The sequence below is a fragment of the Caretta caretta genome, chromosome 2 (assembly GCF_965140235.1).
Source record: "Caretta caretta isolate rCarCar2 chromosome 2, rCarCar1.hap1, whole genome shotgun sequence".
Classification (NCBI taxonomy): domain Eukaryota; kingdom Metazoa; phylum Chordata; order Testudines; family Cheloniidae; genus Caretta; species Caretta caretta.
Genome location: NC_134207.1, coordinates 167,184,100 through 167,196,726, shown reverse-complemented (window position 1 = coordinate 167,196,726; position 12,627 = coordinate 167,184,100). Strand labels below are relative to the sequence as shown.

The 12,627-nt window shown below is 40.3% G+C and overlaps 1 protein-coding gene across 3 annotated transcripts in view; it reads right to left on the bottom strand.

Annotated features, from left to right (window-relative positions):
* DDC (dopa decarboxylase) overlaps positions 1 to 10,363 on the bottom strand; it is a 120,366-nt gene extending 110,003 nt beyond the window's left edge. For all 3 annotated transcript variants that reach the window (XM_048839254.2, XM_075125574.1, XM_048839256.2), the window contains exon 1: positions 10,186 to 10,363. The gene's annotated coding sequence lies outside the window, so the exon portion shown is untranslated. The remainder of the gene's footprint in view (positions 1 to 10,185) is intronic.
* Between the last annotated feature and the right edge of the window lie 2,264 nt (positions 10,364 to 12,627).

The following is a 12,627-nucleotide window of genomic DNA, read 5'->3' as shown; positions in this document are numbered from 1 at the left end:
CCAATGAAATAATAACTCCAAAGCATGTATTGACTATGCACCGTCCTGAGTGAGTTCTTTGGCTTGCTAATGAATTAGGAGAGATGATGTGTTTGAGCAGGAGGCTGTAGCACTCCCGGAAGACAATCCATCCAGGATCTGATTGTACCCTAGACGTGTTTGTATAAGGTTGTCTGAGCACATCCTCTGATGTCACATGAAAGAACTTCATCACATGACAGGAGCAAAATTGGCCCAGAATGTGTTAGTTCAATGAAGTATGAGTAAGGATATTCTGTGCAAAAGGAAGATACGCTTGCGGTGTAGAAAACCTTCAACAGAATAAAAGGTAACCAAAGCCTTTTAACATCAGAAACATGGATTACACTGGCATTGTATCAGGAATTAAAATGCATCCTCTGCAGAGCACACATAGACTTTTCTCAGGGGATATACTAGGAGATAAATCTGAGGACACAGACAGCGGATAAAGAATCTGCAATAGAAATTAATTTCCCCTTGTGACTTGCAGTATCAACAACGATGACAGCAGCACAATAATAAATGATCACTAAGTTGTACTTATTTTATTTACTTAAATGTATCCTGGTCTCACCTCCAACTCCAAGGGCATTACATGTTCTTTTAAAATAAATATTAACAAAGTACACTAAATAAGATTTTTAAAAAACCTAACTTGCTCCCCTCACCCCCATCCAGGAAGAAAAATAGTATAGACACATAGTGTGTCCTCAACATTGTCAAACCCAGGATCTGGTGAAGAGGAAAGTTCCAGATTCTTAGATCCTTCAGAACACCCTGCCATCTTCTCTCCTCTTTACCCCACAGAGCTGTTAACAAAAGCACTTCAGATGACTGCAATGGCACACTAGAGGAGGAAATCACCCAGCTAGACAGGACTTAAATGTGACTGGAGGAAACATGCATCTAGAGAGGAAGGATAGTCCAGTGGTTTGGGCACTAGCCTAGGACTCAGGAGACAGAGGTTCAATTCCATGTTGCAGATTCTGGGCAAGTCACAAAGAGCAAGTTTACACTGCTCTGAAGTTTGGATGAAGGGTTTGTGAATAGCAGTGTTCACCAAAGGGCTGTGCTATAACTCCCCTGTGCAGGCATGAACTTAAAGGTAGTCCTACTTTAGTGCCAGCTCAGGACTTTAAGTTCACGCCCACGGCGGGGAATTACAGTGCAGCATGTTGGTTTGCACTGCTATTCACACTGCCCCATTAATGTGAACTGCCTGGCAGAACAGACATGACCTTAGTCACTCTGAGCCTCAGATCCTCATCTGTAAAATGAGGGTAATAATTTGTTGGATATTGCCATGGCATGCAGTATTTTTGAGAGCCATCTTGTATTAAGTTTATGAATAGTTTATGTATCATTGTGGGCTGGTGACTGCCTGGCAACTCCAGGCACTAAAAACAGTGGCGTGGAAATCATTTAGGTTGTAAACACCTCCAAAGAGATACCACCACCTGGGGTGGTTTGCATTTATTGGTTCAAACAGCATTTTCCAGAGCCCAACAAACAAAGACGTTTACGCCAGGCTTTTGGCATAAAAAGGATGAGTTTACAGGGCCTTCTTTTGATTCAACAAATTGATAGGACCCTCACGTCATCAGCAAAGGAGAAGAGGCAGTCTTGGTACAAAGCTTTTGTATACCAGGGAGGGAGAGCTGTTCTCTCTTACCCTACATACACACACACTTTTCCTTTCTTAATTCTCATTAGATACCACAGTGACAAGCACTTTATATATGGCAATAGGTTAGACAAGACAGACAGATAGGATTGTTCACATTTTCAGGCTAATGAGGTGGTTTATATATCCAATATGTGAGGCCAGATGTCTGATATCAAGCACCCAAAATCAGTGGGCACTTTTTAGAAAAAGTGCTGTTTCCAGAGCTGAATTGGATCTAGTTAGTCTTTTCCTTTAGCTGATGCAGATGGCTCTTGTGAGAGGAATGATTACTCTTCTGTATTGTTGACGATGGAACAAGATTTGACTGCTTCACCCTAATGGCCTGAAAATTTTCCACCACACTGCAAAGAGACTATTATTTTTTAAATAGATTGTGCACAATACTAAAGCAATTATATACCATAATTAAAAATCTTGCATTTAAACTTGCAGATTTGGGTTGACTGAACCATTTCATGAATTTGTGTTGAATTCATCAAATTGTTTTGGTTGAAACAAAACAAAAAAATTCTGAAAAAACCCTGAAATATTTTATTTCAGCATTTTCTAAATGACTTTTTGTTTTGCAGATTTCTTCAACTTCATTAAAAAAACCTTGACAACAAAAACGAAACATTTTGTTTCAGGTAGAATGAAAAATTTTGTTTGATCCAAAACTAATTTTTTTTTTTTTTTTGCCTTTTTGCTTTGCCAAAAAATTCAAAACATTGTTGTTTTGGGTCGACCCAATTTTTATCTGTGTATGTGAGGATCAGCCAGAGAATCAAAAAATCAGTTATTTGCACAGCTGCGCTGAGCATTAGCCCTGCTTATAATTTGGAGTGTCACAAAGACAGAATCAAGAGAAGATGATGACCTGGAACTTGACAACAAAATGAATTGGGTTAGTTCAGATAGTCTTGTCAACTTCCAAGCCTAAGGAGTAAATATTGTACATTACATCCATATGTTTGTACTTTATGTTCCAATGGATATAGCAATAAAAATACATACTTAAAAAAATATTGTGTAGCAACCAGCCTGCATTAGCTCTTTGAAAAGGGAAGACAAAGAGCACACTTTGTGCTGGGAGCAAAGCAAGACAAAACAGAAAGACCTGAACAACAGGCTCAATTATCCATTAGTAATAAGTATAGATCCCGCAAACAGATACTGTGTTTGCTCATATCACCAAAACATTACAATTATTGGAACGGTTGGTTTTATTTTTAAGTGATAACTGTTCATTAAAGTTCAAAGTTTAATGACCAATGAAAGCTTTTCAAAGGCCCAAACAGCAGTTATGGCATTGACTTTTATTGGGAGTTGCGCTTTATGTTACAAGCGGTATCTGTATAAACAGTTAATCAACCAGGTGACAGGAGGTGGTGCTCAGGAATATGTATATTGTTCCTGGTTTTGGTAGGATCAATAAAACTTCTTGTTGTGCACTGCAAATGGCTTCTTTTGTGCAGTGCACTGCAAATGGCTTAGGTGTAAAGAGCTGCACAAAGTAACTCCTATTTGTGCCTTTGAAAATTTCCTCCCAAAATTCTTACGTTCTTTGTGTGAATGATTACAAACAGATAATAACCAGAAAACACAGGGGATTCATATATAAATAAAAGTTTAGTACTAAACAAGGATAATTGGTTTTTTTTAAAAGATGCACAATACAATGGGGAGTGACTGAGTGTGGTGTTCTTTAAATGTCATTAATGTTGCTCAAATGGAACCTCTTGTCAAAGAACCTGTTTTAACGAGAAGTAAAACATTTTTTCCACTGTGTAAGGAGCCATAGGAAGGGTAGACACATTATTAGCAACTGATTGCTTTAATGTTTAATCCAAAGGTCATTTAACTTCAAACTGCTATGGGATAATTATTGGTCTGAATAGTACGTTCCTTCTCACAACACTGAATGATAGTGGTGGAACTGAAAAAGAAATACAAGAAAGGAAGAACTGGCTAACAGAATACATTGTTTTCTCAGATCTTTTCTACCCTCTGAACAGTCATTTAAAAAAAAGATACAATCACAATCAACTACGTAATTATTTTTTACATTTATCAAATCACATGTAGCTTTTGGGATAGAAATTATATTCCCGTCATTGCTGATTTAAGGCCCATTGAGGTCTGAATAATAAATCTCTACACATAACACTGAACATCCGTGGTGTATAGACCTCTGGATCAGTCCCTAAATCAGTCAGTGGGCCAGATCACTTGAGATACTATGGTGGATGGATCTCAAACTCAGTGTGTTTTATTGCTTCTTGTTAGTTTTAGAAACTTGTTTTCAGGAAGAGAGAAAGTTAGGGTGTAGCTAATCCTTTTGTCTTTCCTAAAGTGCCCCCAAACCAACAGGAACTGATTGATCCATTAATCATTGTAGTGATTTTTGACTGAGATCTATTGAGATCCCTAAGAGAGAGCTACCCAGGCACTCTTGGGCAAGGAAATGAAACTGACAGCCTGGTTGAGGACTTCACAATGGATGAGGAAGGGTGGCATCACTTTCTAGTGGCATTACTGCTGTCATGCTCCCTAACAGCAATTGGAGCAGTTGCAGGGCACTTGTGAAGCTAGCAACAGGCAGAGAATGGACTTGAGAAAAGCTCCAATGGTGGTTTGTGGCAGAAGTTCAACAAGTAAACCTACATGTTTACATACCCATCTGAATACATGCTGTACAGCCCTATTTCATATCTCCAGAAAACTTGACAAGAGAGAGATTGCTAAATAATTAAATGAAGTCTTTGTCTTGGTGATTACAAAGGAAGACGGCTTTGAGACGAGATGCCAACATTAAATATAAATTTCCTAGGAGGAAAAAGAATACTGAAGGAAAAAAAGATCATGCCAGAAGAAGCAATCAAGACACTAAACAATAGGAAGAATGACAAAAACCATGTGCTTTATCCAGAAGAAAACCATTCTGGAAAAAGAGGATCTATGGTCTGATGGATTAGAGGCTATGACCAAGATGGTTAAAAGCAATTAGTTACTTCTGAAAATGATCACTGGATTCAATATTAATAGTGGCAAAGTGTTAGAAAATCGGAGACTGGTAAACTTGATTTCATTAATGTGTGTGTGTAGGGGTTTAGGAAGAGGTGTATATATTAATTCAGGATAAACGACAGAACTCCCAAAATGTATAGACTCTATTAAGAATAGTCACTATCAGTTCACAAGAAAGACCACCAACTAGTGATGTGCTGGAGCAGGGTTGTGCGAGCCCCTTGTTAAAATTCAGCCACCATATTGAAGGAAGGGTTGTGGCAATTTCCTGCTTCTGATGGAGTTCATGTTCTGCTTTAGGATATTGCTAGATCAGTAGACAGAAATGACTTATCTTAAAAAGCACAAGATTGGGTAAAGTGTCAGATAGTTGCAAACCATTCTCTGAGGGAGGATATTGCCTGACACCTCCCATCCTCTAGGCGCTGTATGCCAGCTGTACACTGTTTTCCCATCAATAACTCCATGTATATTTTCAGGAAGACAGTATAAATATTCCCAGCACACGCATGTTGCCAACTGTTTTTTGCAGTGGTACTGCATGCCTTGGTTATGATTCTTGGGAATCATTTTTGTTTGAATAGGAAAAAGAAATGGATAGCGTCTCTAGTGCCTCACATACTTTGCTGGCAGCATATCACTGGATTTGGCCTGTGTATAAAGATAGCTCATCATTTTTCAGCAGTGACAAAACCAATAGGTACACTTAAGTGCTAGTGTAAACATGGTCTATGTTGGCAAAACTTTTGTCACTCAGGGGCGTGAAAAACCCCCCCTTGAGCAACATAAGGTGTGCCTGCATAAGCTCTCTCGCTGACTAGCTACCGCTGTTTGTTGAGCTGGTTTTATTATGTCAACAGGAGAGCTCTCGCCCGTCAGAATAACGTGGCTACACAAGCACTCTTACAGCGGCACAGCTGTATCGATAGACGTGGCCACAAACAGCTTTTCCTGGGAATAGGTGAGAAGTCCCTAGGTGAGGGACAAGATCTACTTGTCATCTACTTAGCCGTCAACCAGCATCTTGGAAGAAAGACATTTAATAGCTTATAAAAAGGAACAAGCTGATTGAAGATGGAAATGCCACTAAAATATTAAGGTGAACATTTTTGATACTTGCTGATGGTGCAAAACTCATTACAACTAGTCCATATTTTTAATGTAGTCCAGCTACACAGAATCAGCGTTATCCCCCTTGTGCTTTCTCCTGAGACATGTAATCACAAAAGATGAATTTTTTTAAAATCAGTGAATGGACATAACCAGGGATTTGATATTTTTAGGTCTTTTTAAAATAACAAGATTACAAATGGGAGCAGAGGTTATGTTGGTAAAGTGGTAAATTCTGTCACCTTAGAAGTGTGACTGTGGAGACAGTCTATAAGGGTTTGTGACTCAGAGAAAAGCTGGCAGCTGAGAAAGGTTGAAAGTGCTCAAAACATTTCTCTCCTGCAACTTCAAACTAGAGTGAGCTTGTTCTTTACACATCAAGAAATGGGGTCTGTGTGACATTTTGCAATTTTGCTGGGTATCCTACTGAATTTTGATCTTTTGTTGACAGCTGGACAGTTTGTCTGCTCCATGAAAGGCTGCATGAGAAGCTGTCTGAGTAGGCGTCAAATTATTGAAATACATAAGTGGAGTTCCCACGCCGTCCTGAATAGAATTGACACCCACTTGGCCAGATCATACCTCCTGTTTAAAGCAAATGTAAAGAGCTGCACAAAGGAAGCCATTTGCTGTGTGCAACAAGTTTTATTGGTCCTACAAAACTCAGGAGCTCACCTACATACTTTTAAGCAACATCTACTGCCATTTTATCTATTAACTATTACATATATACATACATAGAAGACTCTCATAACAGCTCCACAGTCTTTGAGAGGAAGGGAACACAAATACCTGAACTGTTGAAAAAGAAGGTATGGTGAAAATCCTACAGATTTCTTTTCTGCAGTCTCTCCAGAATTGACCATTAGGACCTCGGACAGACCCTGGCCATCCCTCACTCCTCCAACCTCTTTGGCTCTGGCTTTTCACCACAGTCCTTTCTCAGTCTTTCCAAAAGGAGTTATCAAGATAGGGGAGGACCAGGGTTTGGAACTAGTCCTAGTGGTGGATTTTTGGAGATTCTGTGGAGGAAAATCCAGTAGGATCCAGATCACATCTATTCAGTAATGTCATCTACTTTGCCCTCCATTCCTAACATCTCCATTGCCCCTGAAAATTCCTCCCTAAGGTTCTTGTTCCCTGCAACGTCAAATTTGAACTCCTTGCCCTCATGGGGTCTCCGCGACTGGGCTCCAGCCTGACCCCAGATGTCTACACTGAAATTTTATAGCCCTGCTGCCCAAGATCTATGAGCCTGAGTCAGCTGTCCTGGGCTAGCCTTCGGTCTTTTGCTGTGGTGTAGACACAGCCCAAGGGGACATTATGTGGAATGATGTTTTCATGGGGAATAAATAATACTGTACATTTACAGGCTCAACTACACAGGGAAATTGACCATGTGCTGAAATAATTTTCATTGATCCCACCAATACTGCTGGATAGGGCGGAGCTCTACCCTAAATGGTGTAAAAATTCTCTTTTCAAAAATCCATTTGAATAAAACACAACTCCCTCTCCCATGGTAGGATCAGCTGAGTCCAATCCTTAATGGGTCTGTGAAAATGGTTTCAAAGCCTGCTGAGTTTCCCAATGTACGTTGGCCTGGAGCTCTTTTCCCCCTGCAAAGGAATTCTAAGCAGCCCACATGCAGTTCCTTACCTAACCCTCATGATCCCTGGTGAGACGGATGTGGGATAGAAAAGGATCTCTTCACCCAGTACTGGCCTGGTGACAGTTTGATAGGAAGGGAATGAAGAATGATTGTGGATTCAAGGCAGAATGAACAGAAGATGAACAGAGCTGGGCTCAGCCAGGAACTGAGGGTGAACACCTGACCCCTGTGAGATGGGATCTTCATTAACTGCACATGGCTGGGACGGTCACTGACTGAGAAGGCTGGACAGACAAGAAAAGAGAAAAATTCCTGAGAGCAGCAGCATGACTGCGAAGTGCCTGGAGCCTCTTGGGTTCAAGGTCTTCGGAAAGGGCTAAGCTGTGTGATTATTCTCGGTCATGGCAAAAACTGGGGAGAAATAAAAGTTTCTTGTGTGAGTCTAAGGGCCGTTTCCTGTCTTTTGTCCCCCAGCTCTCGGAGTTACCTAGGCTTCCCTGCTGTTTCACTACTACTACCGGCAGCACTAAAGACTCCCACCTTTGTCATGGTTCTATGTGCAATTATTCAGATCTTGGAGAGGGAACAGTGGCAGGATGAGTTACATGGGAGATCAGATTGCGAAAACATGCTTTCACAAACCACATTTCTCTGAGGTATAAAATATGCATTAAATATAGGCAGAACTCTTTCAGAGTTATCTTTGTGTTTTTCTTCAGTAAAGTCAAAGGATTTAAAGATACAAATCGGCCTGCTTGCTCATAGCATAAATTACAGAAGATACCTGAATATCTCGAGTTTCCTGGTGGAGCTTTGTAGCAGTTCAAAATCTTGCAAAATACTGCTTCCAGATTGTCCATTGTGAAAGACTGTCAAAGAGGAAGTTCTCTGGGGCTTTCTGTTTGTTCTCCTCTGGCACTACTTTATTTGTGACACCATGTCATATACTTCTTGTACATGGTAGGTTGCAACTAGAATCAGATATAGACTGAATACAGAGCTTACTTCTCAGAGGGGTATACACCAGATATGTTCACTATAAGATCCTTTAATGCTTTGCCATGCATGGCTAAAGTTAGTTTAAATAAGGTGTTTTATACACAGCACTACCTACTGGCTGAACTGTATCATACAGTTTAACATTCCATTACAATAAGTATCTCCTCAATCTCCTCTTTGTTGAAAAGTGATGCAAATTATTCATTTAGCTCCGCAACAAGGGTCTCATATTCCTTAATTGCTCCCTTCCTCCCGTGTGGTTCAGTGGACCCACAGAGTATATTGCAGACTTCCTGCTTCAGATATGTGTTAAGTACTTCTTGTTATTATTTTATTGTTAGCTTTTTGCCCTTCAATTCCTCTTAGCCATAATCCTAATTTCCTTCATACATATGACCTGCTGTAGTTTATGCTACATTTTATTGGCTTTACTAAGGTTGGATTTCCATTTCTTAAGAATATCTGTTTGTATCAAAAAACCTCCCCATTCAGCCATTCTGGTTTATTCTTGCCTCTCTGCTTCCCTTTTGTTTAGAGCTGTGCATGCATGGAATGTACACAAGTGTGGTACTTGCCACACAGAAATTAATTTTGAACACCTGTTTTACAACCTGCGCACACATATGAGGCAGACGGGAAAACTCAGCTACACCAGTCTATGAGGATCTGTTCTGAGCACTTCTAGAAGTTAGTTAGGTGCTCACACATGGATTTAGGGTAAAATTTTCAAAAGCCTTTAAGTCACTTGGAAGCCAAAGTCTCACTGACTTTCAGTGGGACTTAGCCTCCTCAGTAGCCTGTGCATTTTGAAAATGTCACCCAGGGTAAAATGTCCCTTACTGGGAATCCTGCTAAGTAGACTGGAAATTGTCAAACCTAACCCTCCCCTGTAGCTTCACAATGAGATTCAGCCATGGGAAAACTAGTTTTGTTCAAGATCCAGCAAACCATGCAAACAGGAGCAAAGGGGTGGGGGGGGGGGGCGGAAACTGAGCACCCTTTCTTACCAAAATTGAAAGGGGTCACAAAGCTTCTCTCTTTACCAACTGAAATTCAGTTCCTAACAAACTCAAGTATTGTTCTCCCTCATTTTACCTATCTAGAGCAGTCTGATCTGAGTGCTGCCTAAAGCCTGCCAGCCAGCCAGTCCACCCTCCCCACACACCGAGTGGGAGAAAGTGGAAGATGAGCATTGTTTTCTCACTCAATACTAGCCACAGGGGTCCCTAACCAAAATAAGTAGTCCTCTCTACTGCCTGAATCACAGGGCTTCAATCCTTGGCTTCCTGACTGGACAGACTGGCTGCAATTATCAACCAGATTTTCCACGATTTTACCATAACTCCTACATCTGAGCCATTCACTTATTCCTAGACAGAGGCAGATACTGTAGCTTTGAAGGGGGTATTTCCCTATAAGATCCCAGCCTGTCAGCTAAGGACACTCAGCAAGGTTCCTCATATGGTTTACAAGGCTGCTACAAATGCTTTCTACTATATCAAACTTTACAAATAGTGCTTTCAAGTTAGTTACTTAAAATATTTATTCTACACTCATGAGAACTTCAAAGTTTGATTAATGAAATATTATTTAAAGCTACAGTTATATTAATTTTAAACCATTATTTTCGATATACCCACAGAGTTAATGTTTAATATGCAACTTTATATGGCTGGGCTACCAGGCTAAGGTACAGAGGTAGCTCTCCACATTCTAAGATAAGTGCATTAATGCATTCATTTGTCCTTACTTGTTTGCAGATTTCAGTTCTTTTCCGGCTGTTTTGGGGAATGGCTAATTTTCTTAGTAGTTTTACTCTGTTTCCAGGAGCATATGACAGAAACAAGGAACTGAGGAACTCTAGTTTCAAGGAAGTCCCAGGCCTTTTCAGCAACCCTGAAGACACCTGCTGCCCTCTTCTTCTTGCCAGTGTGTTCAGACTGTACTTTTTTCCAGTTAATCAGTAAACTCCTGTAGTCCCAAATTCACTAATTTTATTGGTTCTTCTCCTTTTGCGGAGGGAACAAAATAAAAAGTCCCTTAACTAACTGGGGGCTATGCACTAATTTAGGGATGTGAGGGATTACCCAAGTTTTTCTTTTATTTATTCATTAGACACCAAATATCAATGACAAATGGAATAAGATGAACCAATAGCCTGACCAGATCCTTTCCCAGAGCCTGAATCATAGGACTGGAAGGGACCTTGAGAGGTCAATGTCTACAGCACAATTAAACATTCCCTTAGCCTGAGTCCCATTAGCCTGAGACAGCTGGTATGGGCCACTCGTGGGTGTCTGATTGCAGTGTAAACATACCCCTAGAAATCTATGAGCTTTCAGTGCGACCCTTGTAACTTCTGCACTTTTGAAAATTTTACCCATAATCTATTCGACCTTTTGTTTCATTTCTCACTTTTCATTTCCCGCTGGCTCCCAGGATTAAAATTGCATAATTTGGTCTAGACTCTTAACCTCTTTAACTTGTTCTGAAATGTATTACCACTAGTTAGATGTTTGTGCTACATTCACTCATATTTTAAAACCAGTGATAAGAGGGATGTATGTGTAACAATGCGTCCCAGTTAAGTTCTTACGCAGTAAGCAATCTTAAATATTGCCTTCACAGCATAAAGCTAAATGGGCATTAAATGAAAGTATGAGAGCAGGCAGAAGTTCAGTATTTCTTTGGGTAAAGTATATTTATTTTCTCCTAACCTACTAACACTTCCAGGACAGCAGGAAAAACAAATACCTACAACAAGATTGTTCATCTGGACCTCCAGAGCAATGCCAAAATCTGCTCATAAGTAGGACTGACTAATTTCTTGGTATTCTGAAACTTATAGACAGGTCTGGGAGGAAATTGCCTCGTTAAAAACAAACAATTCTAGCATCTTCTCCATAATTTGGGCTGTGTTAATGAAGAGACAAAAATATTCAATTGGCAAATGCTTTGGGGCTATGACTTGACCCTCCATGAATTGATAATTTCTCACAGCAGGTGCTCAAATCTACCTCCTGTCCTCACAAGTTAAGTTAAGAGGCTGAAATTTCTACTAGTTTCTCCTAATTCTGCCTGCAGTGCTGTTGGGCTTTGATACACCAGCAGATATGTGCTATCTTAAGGTAGGACTACCAAAGCTCTAAGTGCTTGCTCATCTAGGGTTATTTTGCTGATAGGATTTTGCAGCTTGTAGATGGTCATGCTTTGCTAGAATGCTCTTCAAAACACCATGATTCAAAGACACACTCAAGCAGCACTAAATATAGACTCCCCCAAATCCTTAACAGAGATAGGCCAGTGCCAGAAAATTCAGTTCCCAGTCACTTCCAGGCTGTCAGAATCTTGAAGTTTTAAGTCCATCTCTAATGCCTAATAAAATACTTTGTAGTAAAAAGAGCTACATTATTAGGAACACGGAATACTGCATAACGAGAGAAAATTTGCCTGTGCACTTCATAGAGGCACTTCAGAAAATCATTGCTGTTACTCCTCCCGCCTCTCCCCCCCCATTTAAAACCACAAACATTTAAGAGGGAGGCAGGGCATGGCTTAGTGGATAGGATACTGGATTGGAACTCAAGAGAACTAGGATGTATTACTCGCTCTGCTATTGCCTTTGGGCAAATCACTGTGCCTCAGTTTTCCCATCTGCAAAGCAGGGATAATGATACTTACCTCCTTTGTGAAGAACTTGGAGCTCCAGGGATAAAAAGTTTTCCATACAATTTCCTAAAGAACCTTTAGGAAATACTGTAGTCTATTAATCTACGAACCACAATGATAGCTTTGATTTTATGGTACAATGCAGATGACAAAACCTCCAGGATGAGGCATGTGCGAGCAAGGTCTAAAGCATCCTCAGGGGAATCTGGCTATGGAACAAGCTTCCAGAGGGGATCAGGCAAATCCAGCCTTAGCATCTTTAGGAAATGTTGCAAAGTCTTTCTGTTTGAAAAACACTTTCTGCCATAGGAATGGCATTACACTGATGCCTCCTCTTACCCCTACACTCCTACCAACTTAAAAAAAAAATAAAATGAATTAAAATTAAAAGATCCCCCACCCCACCTTCCAAGCAGTTTTTATCCACCAAAAGGGAGAAGTGCAGAGACCCCTGGAAGTCTACTGGGAACTTCACTATAGAGTTTACGTGAAAGGTGCTGAGATATTGTGGTGATGGGAAACA